Source organism: Barbus barbus (genome assembly GCF_936440315.1).
Source record: "Barbus barbus genome assembly, chromosome: 15".
NCBI lineage: Eukaryota > Metazoa > Chordata > Actinopteri > Cypriniformes > Cyprinidae > Barbus > Barbus barbus.
In genome coordinates, this window is record NC_136743.1 from 7,465,322 (window position 1) to 7,475,060 (window position 9,739).

Here is a 9,739-nt window from a genome sequence, read left to right on the forward strand (position 1 = left end):
AATAAATAAAAAATCAGTCAGTGTTTTGTTTTAAATATAGCTGAAAGTCAGTCAATGAATCAAGACCATATTGATTCCGTTGCGCATCTTGCCATTCATAACATTTGCATTTTATTTATTAAATATGTTCATAATATGGATATAAGTATTATTGCAATAAATATATGTTCTTTGTAAGACTCATGTGAGGAACTCATTAAGCATAAATGCGTTTCTGCACATCGAAATAAGGATTAGGAGCCAACTCCAGGAATCCGTTTCTCTGGCTGGTGACACAGTGACATAAAAATGTGTAGCACGTATTCACTTTCAAGCTCAGAGCGCACCAGAGCAGCCAGCGCTGCAATCTGATCATCCACTGGGAGAGAGAAGAGAGAGGGAGAGAAAGAGAAAGAGGTAAAGGGGCAAAACTCTTTTTTTTCAGTGCATTCGGCTCACATAGGTATGGATTTGGCTATTAAAGAGTTCAGAGAGTGGCACTGACCCTATCTCAGCTCTAATCCAGTAGCATTCAAAGGAATAATTCACTCAAAAATGAAAGTTTTGCCTTTGTGAAGAAAAATTATAATGTCATTCCAAACCCATATGACTTTCTTCATGTGTGTAATTTTAAATAAGGCTTAAATTTGCACTATTGTTTGTATTGTCTTTGTATTGTATCGTTAACGACATACCATTTATCGCTGACTGTATTGCTGATAAGGCTTAATTTTGAGCTTTGTTTGTATTGGTTTTGTGTATTGTTTGTCTTGTATTGTATTTTTTTTTGTCTGTGTTGCAGATGTTTAAGTTACATGTGACTGCACTGTTAGGATTGCTCAAATTTCTACTTGTATAGTAACAATAAAGAATCTTGAATTGCTAATAAAAGACAAAGAGTTTAAACAGCTACATCTGTGCATATTTCTCTCCTGATTCAGACGACATAACATTTTCAAGTAATATTTTGGGTAGAGGACTCATATTTTGGCAGGAAGCAATGGTTTAATGTTAAAAATGTCTTAATGATGGATTGGTTTCTTACAAACATTTCACTTCACAAGACATAAATTGATTGAGTTGTGGGGATTACTTGTGGATTATTGTGGTGTTTTATCAGTTGTTTGGACTCAGATTCTGATGGCACCCATTCCCCACAGAGGATCCACTGGTGAGCAAGTGATAAAATGCTAAATTTCTCCAAATCTGAAACAGCATCCACGTCTTGGGTGGCCATAGGGTGAAAATTAAAATTTTCATTATTGAGTGAACGATTCCTTTAAAAACAAAGGTAAGTAAAAAAGGATTTTTGCAGGGATGCAACAGAAGAACCATTTTGGTTTCCCTAAAGAATCTTTTGTGCTATAGAGAGGTTTCATGGATGTTAAATAAATGTCAAAATAAGCACTTTTATTTTTAAGAGCGCAAGTAAAAGCGGCTAGTATTTTGAGCGCATGTGCTTCTATTTTACATATACACATTTCCATGCATGCTGTGCATCTGTCACGGTGATGAATGTCTACTGATAACACAGAGCTGGTCAGATAACACCACAAATGCTTACTGATTCAAACAAGCTTTTGTCAGAGAGATAAAGGATGTCACATGCACACAAACACACACACATACAAACACACAAATATTGTTACATTTTGCAGGACAGTTTCCAGCAGCTGGTAAAGCTTTAGAATAAGGCTAAAGACTGTTGACATGAATCTGCAGCTTACAGTACACTCTGACTCTGTCCGTATGCTTCGGATGGGCTTTTCAATCAGACACTGAGTGTGTGTTAGCCAGAGCAGCTGAAATCCCCCAACACACAGTGTGTTAATCTGCTCACAAACATGCGCTCTCTGTCTCTCTCTCTCTCTTCTCCAGCCTGTTTCATGATGCCACACTCAACAGCGCTTCAGGCCCCTGTATGCAGAGATGTCTGCGACCCTGAGTGAGAAAGACAGAATGAAAGAGGGAGAGAGACAGAGAGATTTAGAGTTAGTCTGCTCAGATATGAGCTCCTGTCAAACCTGATATTTTAAAGTCACATAGCTGAAAAAACAAAAGCACAGTTTAATATCCTGATAGTTTTTTCATGCACGGCTGAATCTGATGAGAACACGTCAGGTCACATTCTACCCCATAATAAAACCAGAAGAAGAAAAGAAATCATATTTTGCATAATGAAAGCAGCCTATTTATTTATTTATTTTGCATTGTGACATTTCATGGAAATAAATTCTCATTATTGCCAATGGCTATTCTCATGACTGTAATACAAAATATTTTTTTAATTTAGATTAAAGACAATACTAGAAATACTATGGTGTATAAATTCTATAGAATAATAAATTAAAGAATATATCAGTATTTTTGCAGAAAAGCAATGAAAATGAGAAGAGAGGTAATAATGTCACAATGCAAAAAAAAAAAAAAAAAAAACGTAATTATACAAAAAAAATTTCCTTTTGATTTTGGGTTGAAGTGAACTGTAAAAGTGTTTTGTCACATAACCTCATGCGGTAACATTTAAATGAACTGGTGTATTTAAATATCATCTTACTAAGACATTATTGATAGATACAGTGTAACAACTGATATTAATATGCAAGTAGTCTGCTATAATGTTATAAAGGTCCCTCTGATTTACATTGCAAGCTGTCAAAATATGACTATATCATATGGACCATTAAAGTCTTATGATGCAAACCGTAAAACATATATGCAAACTACTTTTTTTTTTTTGAATTTCTGTTACTTTGTCTCATAACTCCAACTGGAAACGTCTAAATGAATTGTTTTAGTGAAAAAATAAATAAATAAATCAACCTGAATATTTTGAGTTACACCAGGGTTTCCCAAACTGGGATTTATGAGTTGATAAAAACTAATAATTAATGAAATAATAAAATGAAATGAATAAATAAATAATCAAAACATAACACTTACTAAAAAAGCTGAAATATTTTATTGGTTTACCTGCAAATCATGTGACCTTTAACCTGCATCAGAGAACCATAAACATGCAAATACGTTGTTCATTTACTGAAGTAACTTAAAATTTCAGTAAATAATTTAGGTCAACGGGGGTTGGCCGACAAAAAGGTTTGTGAATCCCTAATATAGTATAGTGCTCTATATAATACGGATTGTTTCAAAGCAACTTCACAGTAATAAACAAGAAAATAAGAGCATTAATGTCGCAAAGTTCTTCAATTATGAAACAAATATAATCTCAGTTGTAAAGCAGCTCTAAAAAGACAATAGTGTCATTATTCAGCTCAATTTAATTCAGTGTTGATTCATTAACAGTCTCAGTGTTGCTAAGTTCATTAGTTATAAGCCGAATTCATTTCAACTATAAAGCAGCTTTACAGAAGATAATAGTGTCATTATTCAGCTCAAAGTCAGTTCAGATGCACCAGCCACTTTTTAAAGGGAGATTCGCTTAATCGGCAAACCATTTGGAATGAAATCAGCAGTTCATATACTTTCTGCCTTTCTTTCATACCTCTCTCACTCTATCTGGCTCTCTCCCTCTGTTTTCTCGTTCCTTTTCCATTTTACATCCCCTCCACAATCATTCATACATGCTTAGAGGCTGTTCTGTTATTCTTTCCTAGTCTGTCATTAAACAAGAAAGCCCTCCACAGCCACAGGAAGTCTGCTCAGAGGACGGAGCTGATTGGCTATCGCTCAGAATCACAGAGCGGAGCCGACATCTGCTGGGACCAAAATCCAAAACCAGATAATTTACATACAGCTTGACCTTCCACACAGCCTTGTGTGTGTATGAGTGAATGTTACACACTGGTTTCATGAAGCTATTTATCATTCTTTCATGCAGAAAGAGGGAGACTGGGGCGGAGGGGGTGGGACGTGTTGCCGCTCTGTTGCTTCAGGCCGTTGTGCATGTGGAGAAATTTCTGAAATTACATCATATATCACACAGTGAACACACATAGTCATACACACCCAGTCAATCAAACACACGCACACAGACACTTTTGATAGATGGCTGAGATGGAGAGATACTTTACCGGTCCCTGAAGAGAAACGCAGTCATTTTGTATTTAGAAATGTGATATTTTGTGTCTCCCCTGTCAGGATTCCCGCCGTTCTGTGTGGACGGAACCGGAGCTAGAGGGCAGCTGTGAAGGGGGAAGACAAAAACAGCAAGAGCTCAGTGTGTATGACATGCTTTATTGAACCTCAGCTGATCGGAGCAACAGAAAAGCCTCACAACCACAAAGGATCATATCATGCCCCTGCAAACCACCACATGTCACCAACATGGCTTGTTTCCATGGTGACAACTGAAGTTTGTAATTATGACCCTGCATCAACAGGTGAGAGTCAATTACTGTCACCCCCTGTTCTACCCCTCTCCCTCACACACGCATTCATGCACTGCTGTCTGTTGTTTCCAGCTTTTATGTGAGTGACTCTTTGTGCTTAAAAAGCCCCACAGATATTCCAGATGGTGAATCTAGCTTGTTTCTGCGGCTCAAGCTGCTCTGGGATCATAAAAATGACTTGAGATAAAAGCTTGACTCTGGACCCCTTTCATTCCTGACTGAGTAGCTATAGCTTTAAGGCTATAAAGCCTACTGTGTCATATTTGATGCATGATACAGGTCTCTGAATTACCCACATGATGAAAACATTGCAAGAAAACCCGTGGTACACAATCTACTGCATGCCTTCTGCCTTCAGATTGATGGTTTATACTTTTTTTTAGCAAGTAAAAGGCCTTTTAGTATCATTCTAAAAATGTCCTCCTTCAGGTTGTGGTACATATGTATTTTTGCAGTGAAATCTTTAATGAATAAGAATGACTTATATGTATGACTTATTTTTTGAAATATGAATCAATATGATTTGAGGAAAGTTTCTCTCTCTTAACCATCATTGAATTGCATTGCATTATATTTGTTGTACATAATAAAAAAACTAAGCATTTAAATATAATCTTACTAAAACATTATTGAAAGATATAGTGTGAAAACTAATATTAATATGCATTTTATGTAAGATGCCCACTATAATGTTATAAAGATCTCTTTGATTTATAGTACAAGCTATCAGAATTTCATTTAATTTCATTTCTTTTAATTTGTCCAAAGTTTCAATAAACTGTTCCATTAAAAAAAAAAAATGAACTATGTTTCATATGTCAGGATTTACATTATTAAAGTGGCCATATCATTCATATTTGCTGCATTCAAATCTATTTATGAAGTTAGTCAAGGTCTCAGGTCTGCTCACTAGTTCTGTAGCAAGTGTACTGCCCATCATTGTAGCTCTCGTATTTCGCTCCCTAGAAAACCAGCTGGAGTAACGTTAGTGTATAATCCTTTTCTTTTCTTTTCTTTTTTAATAATATGACCCCTTTATGTTTCTAAATCATCAGTCTCCATCACCACAAAACAGTTAGACCCTCCAACAACCTGCTCATTCTTTACATCTAGCTTTTTTAAAATAGAGTTTCTATGTCAGAAATATAAAAATATCACGAGAGAATATCATCAATATTTCTCAGAGGATATGAAGCATGTGGAGGGAACATCTCCCACAGCTCTGTCAACAGCGTTATCTCTGCTTTACTGCAGTAATATCACCTCATTCCACACAGAAATCTCCTCAAATGTCAAATAAATGTCACATAAAGGACTTGTGTATGTCACCAGGCTGATGTGCATGATCTGGATTTATATCTTGATGCCTCTAAATGCTCTACTTCAGGAGAAAAAAAAAAGAATGAAAATGAAAAATGAGTTCATTCAATAAAGCAAAGAGAAATGCACAGGGACAGTGTGTGAGAGAGAGCGATCTATGTAGTCTTCTATGATCTATGTGACAGCTATCATTGCATTTCAATATGTCTGTGCAGATATGAATGCTGATGTCATCAAATGGTCTGACAAAGAATGCAGAGCACATTTATACATACACGGCCCCTTTCTTTTTCCCTCTTTCTGTGTTTTACACACACACATACACGCACAAACAATGCTGGAACAGCGTGAAATAAGCAGAGCATACTGGGATTTTTTGTTCACCGCATACACGGGAGAATGCTTGAAAAGACTTTCATTAAAGGCTTTAATACATCAAGGGTTTTTAGCTGAAGGATTTTTCTTCTGAACACACACACAGGTGATGTCTATGCATGCCTTCAGCACTAAAGCTAACATTTACACATTTTTATCATCTTATCACATGTTGTCTTTGCATTCATCAACTCCTACAAACAAAGACTTGGTAAACAACCAAACACATCCATCCATTTATCCATCCTATCTTTCTTGGAAGCCATTTCAAACAAAAGCCAATATAACCGCAGAAACCTCAGAGTTCCACTCTGTGCCCCGAGGAAACAGCCTATGCTCTCCAAACATCTGCTGGTGCAGATACAGATGCACATACTAATTGAGTGAGTGATACTAAACATACTAAACCACAAACTAGATTTTTACACTTTCTGGAACAAAAAACAGAACTAAAATATAAGTTTTAAAAAGGCCAAAAAATGGCCACTATATATATATATTGCTAATATAGATATTAAAACACACACACACACACACACACATCTTCGATAGGTTTTAGATTTCCAAGTATATTTCTGACCATTTTCAAAAATATATTTTCAAACTAAATTTTAAAAATAAATGTATTTCCCATTGAAACTATTAAGATCTAAACAATTATATAATGAATGAATGCGCAATTTTTGAATGAATGAATGCAACATTTTTTAATGAATGAACAAATTAATCATTTTTGAAAGAATGAATCCATAATTTCTGAATGAATTAATCATTTTTTACTTTAATGAATGAACCAATCAATCAATCAGTCAATCAATCAATCAATACCATTAAAAAAAAAATGGCGATTTGCCCATTTCCCCATTTGCTATGTACTCACTATAGTGTGTTATAGGTGTCTTCCAAGGCTTACCTTGTAGCTGATAAGGTGTCCTGAGCAATTGTTAGGGCAAAGCCAGGTGATTGCCTACTGGTCCAAGTCAAAATAGTACCCTGGATATACCTAAATATGACCTGGGCCCCTCTTTCAAAGTAAATCAGAGGAATTTCATTGATGTCATTTGATTAAATCTCAAACCATAGTATGAGCAATAGTACACATGGTGCTTGTTAGTTACTTAAAAATACTGTAATTGTTGCTAAATCTCTCACTGGAGATGCTGTCAAGGAGTTCTTCTCTCCCAGGATCCCAAACCCCCACATAAACAAATTATCACAGAGTTGAGTTTCACTGGTCTCTATTAAACAATGACTCACAAACCTGATGACAATTACAATGCATTGCACAAACTCTGCTAGAAAAAAAACAGCGCTTGATATTGCATCACGCCTGAAGCAACACTTAGGGGTTGTACTTGCATGCTAATGGAGGACTTTTCTTTGATTTGTAGATGCATCAAACACCACAACTGTTTGGTTTCATCATTTGGTTACAGCCATAGATTTGGACGGGGGAGTCAACTGTTCCACTAGTCACGCATCTCATCTATATTAATGTGATTAATGTCCTTGAGAAATTTATAACAATTGGCTACACCCACATTTGTTACTTGTCAATGTCCAAATGGTTAAAATAAGCTATTTATCTTATCAATATCAGAAACACACTAAATAAAAGCTAATATGAAGGATGATTTAATTTCCTTTGTTGAAGTAATTATACAGTGATTACAGTGATTTCTAAATTGTTTATGGTATACTGGGATAATTCAAAGTGAGCACTAAGCAAAGTCCAAGTCAACATGCATTGCATGTGTATGAGAAAATCAGTGTGAATGAGCGAGAGAGCTTTCTCTCAGCATGTCATGGTTCCAGCGAACAAAAGGCTCATTAGCATGGTCATGTTCTCCGGAGAGAGGCAGAAAGAGAGAGAGACAGAGAGGGAGGGAGGAACCTGTGGGAATACAGTCTTTTCTCAGAGGACGCTGCCTTGATGCAACGTCCTGACATACCCACCACCCCAAAACCCCATCCCACCCCCACCTCTACCGAACAGCGGACTTCAAACCCGCACAGCAACCGTTCTAAAAATAAACCTTTACACCAACAGACTTCTAATCATCATTAGTTTATCTAGTTCACGGTGTTCATTAAATGCTCAAAGATCTGGTAATAATTAGCCATTTGTGGTACTTTTTTGTCTTTTATTGCTTTTGATTGTAATTGTAATTAAACTATAGTGGACTCAGTATTCATCTAATCCTTTGAGCTTCTAATATGAGTCTGACTCAAACAGCATGTAGATCTTTGAAACTGTTCTTCACCCTAGAAGCTTGTTGTGTTTACGCAGTGCATTAGCAAATCTTTATACAGTGCACTAGAACCCTGAACTTTACATTCAAATGTAGCACAATAGCGGTTCTTTATAGTTATGTAGTGCACTAACAGATCTTTATAGTTGTGTAATCCACCAGCTGTTCTTTCTACTAATCTTTATATTCAAATGTAGCACACTAGGAGATCTTTATATTCACGCAGTCTACTAGCAGTTCTTGTATAGCGATATAAAGTGCATATATAGATATAGTGCACTAGTGGTTCTTTATCTTGTTGCGCAATATAAATTCTTTACAATATACCAATCTAACAGACTTGTATATTTAAATGTAGTGCACTAGTAGTTTGTTTTTAGTTGTAGTGCACTTTATGTAGCGCACTAGCAGTTCTGTACCATACTAGCTTTTTTATAGTTATGTAGCGCTGTTGCAGTCTTTTATGGCATAGTGATCAAGCACATGTTTAAATGTAGCACACTAGCAGTTTGTTGTTTGTTATGTAGTGCACTAGAAGTTCTTTATAGCATAGTGATCCAGTAGATCTTTGTATTGAAATGTAGCACGCTTTAAACCATGGTAACCTCAAATTATCCATGGCTTTGCTACTCTAACAATAGTTTATTCATTTTTGTATAGTGCTTTTAAAAATGCATATTGTTTCAAAGCAGAATTACAAAGAAGCTCTATACAAAGAAGATTATAAGAACACTGGGAGGAACCAAGACTTGCTCGGGAATCCCACCTCTATTCCGGTTGGCACATGTCTAAACAATTTTATACAAAGCATATATACATATGTAAGTGTTAAATGACAAAATGAACAAACAAGACCTCCCATGATCAAATCAAAAACACAAAGAGTGTGTCTATCACATTATAGGAGTAGAGCACATGTCTGATGAATGAGCAGTTAGCATTCAAATTGCCTTTCATTGTGAAAATGTCAGTCTGCACAGAATATAATCAAACTAAACATTTAAAGGGGTCATATGGTGCTTTTTTTAAAGATCATTATTTTGTGTATTTGGTGAATATGTTGACATGCATTAATGTTCAAAAAACACATTATTTTTCAAATACTGTACATAATTGTAGGTCCTCTATGCCCCGCCTCTCTCAAATGTGTCGTTTTCTACAAATTCTGTCCTTCCAACAAGTGCAGTCTGCTCTGATTGGCCAACTGACCCAGTGCATTGTAATTGGCCGAACACCGCAAGCACTCGTTGGAAATGTAACGCCCCTTTCTATAATCACGAGCTTCATCTTTCAAAATAAATGTAAAAGACAGTTAATAATGTCCTTAGTTTTACCATCAATTCAAGCCGGAAAGGGGAACAGAGTCGTGTGACAGACACAGTGATGAAGCTAGTATGTGTTTGCCCACAAGCAGCAATTAAGAAAGCTGACTCCACTGTGATGTGACCCTGTCTCTCTCTC